Source organism: Tupaia chinensis, unplaced genomic scaffold (genome assembly GCF_000334495.1).
Source record: "Tupaia chinensis unplaced genomic scaffold, TupChi_1.0 Scaffold000131_1, whole genome shotgun sequence".
In the NCBI taxonomy this organism is placed as follows: Eukaryota; Metazoa; Chordata; class Mammalia; order Scandentia; family Tupaiidae; genus Tupaia; species Tupaia belangeri.
The window spans coordinates 641,448-642,997 of NW_006159600.1; the positions used below are offsets into that span (position 1 = coordinate 641,448).

The window sequence follows — 1,550 nt, forward strand, 5'->3', positions numbered from 1 at the left end:
CTTACACTTGTGTGCTTGGAGTCCTGGATAGTTCATCCCATCACTAGCAGTCTTCCTAGTTCAAATTCCCAGAGTAGGGGCTGCCACACCCAGGACTACCGCTCAAGTGCAGGGCTCCATAGTTTAATCAACTGCTGCAGAACTGACCAGCCCTCGGCCTGGACTGCAGGAGACCTGGCGGGTGTCCAGTCCTGGCCGTAGCTCGGAGCAGGGGGAGATCCTGGGTACAGACCACGGGTGCTGTCCCTTCAGCAGGGATTGCTGGTAGGGCTGTCGTCACAGCGTTCTAACGAGTACTATTGATACCACTCTTCTTAAACACTATTACTATTTTAAATTTTTATTTGATTATAATTAATTAATTTAAGTTTGCCATAGAGCTCATGTACTCACTAAAGAGAGAGAGAGAAAGAGGGAAAATGAGAAAGCAAGCCACCAGGTCTGGGACGTGAACTGTGGTTAGTCATGTGAGTCCACAGTCCCAACCACCATGCCATCTGCTGGGTCCCCTACCATTTGTGTTTTGTTTTTCTGTTTTTAAGAATTATTTAGAGACCAGCAGTTAGCGTAATGGCCATGTCGCTGGACGCCCACGTAGTCAACCGTGGTTTGCATCCCGGACCTGGTGGGTTAAACTCACGCCGGGCACGTGTGCGTATGTGCCCAAGATCCCGAGAGGAGACTGGAGGAGAAGGAATTGCGGCGTGGCCATCCCCCCGGGGGGTGATTTCTCGGTTTCTGTCTCTGTCTCTCTGGCGAGTGCACGTGCCCTATAGCAAAAAACCTCCAAAAAATTATTTAATTTTATTTATTATTATTTTATTTAATTTTTAATTTTATTATTATTTAATTATTTTATTAACTTTATTTATTTGATTTTGACCAGAGTGGGGCAGAGTGAAAGAGAGAGAAAGGGAAAGCGAGAAAGCAAGCCGCCAGGTCTGAGACTCGAACCACAACCACAGTCAGCCATGTGGGAGTCCAGCGCTCTTAACAACCATGCCACCTGCCGGCCACATGTTGTAATTATGCTAAACTTACTACAGGCGTGTGCACTCACCAGGGACAGACAGACAGAAAGTGAGAAGGCAAGTCGCCAGGTCCAGGACTCATGCGGAGTTGGACGTGGGAATCCAGCGCCTCAACCCCACCCCTTTGCGGCCGCCATCAGTGTTCTGATAACGCACTCGGGGCAGTGTCGGCCTTCCCATTTGGAGCCCGCTTGTCAGGAGTCATTCCTACCGCTGCCCACCAGATGGCAGTCACACCCCCAGGGGTAGCCGAGTCCCCCCACATGGCCTCGTTCCTAGAAGGCGAAGGCCCTGGGAGAGCCACCGCCCCCTGGCCTGGGGTTGTCCGGCCCACTTATGGCCGAGCTGGGGCTCTGCAGCCACGCCCTGCCCGCCCACCGCGGCACTGTCCGGCGCTGTCCGGGCCCATGCCCCGGCAGGAGGCCTGTGTTATCTGCTCCTGAGTCAGTGCTGGAAGGAGCCGGTCCCGTGCCTCGGGGGGAGGAGCGGGTGGCGCGCCCCCTGCCCCTCCCCACCGCG

At 53.7% G+C, this 1,550-nt stretch overlaps 1 protein-coding gene across 8 annotated transcripts in view; it reads right to left on the bottom strand.

Annotated features, from left to right (window-relative positions):
- Positions 1 to 895: 895 nt before the first annotated feature.
- Positions 896 to 1,550, bottom strand: part of NLRP12 (NLR family pyrin domain containing 12) — a 23,715-nt gene continuing 23,060 nt past the window's right edge. For all 8 annotated transcript variants that reach the window (XM_006144756.2, XM_027770380.1, XM_027770384.1 and 5 more), the window contains one exon: positions 896 to 1,503. The gene's annotated coding sequence lies outside the window, so the exon portion shown is untranslated. The remainder of the gene's footprint in view (positions 1,504 to 1,550) is intronic.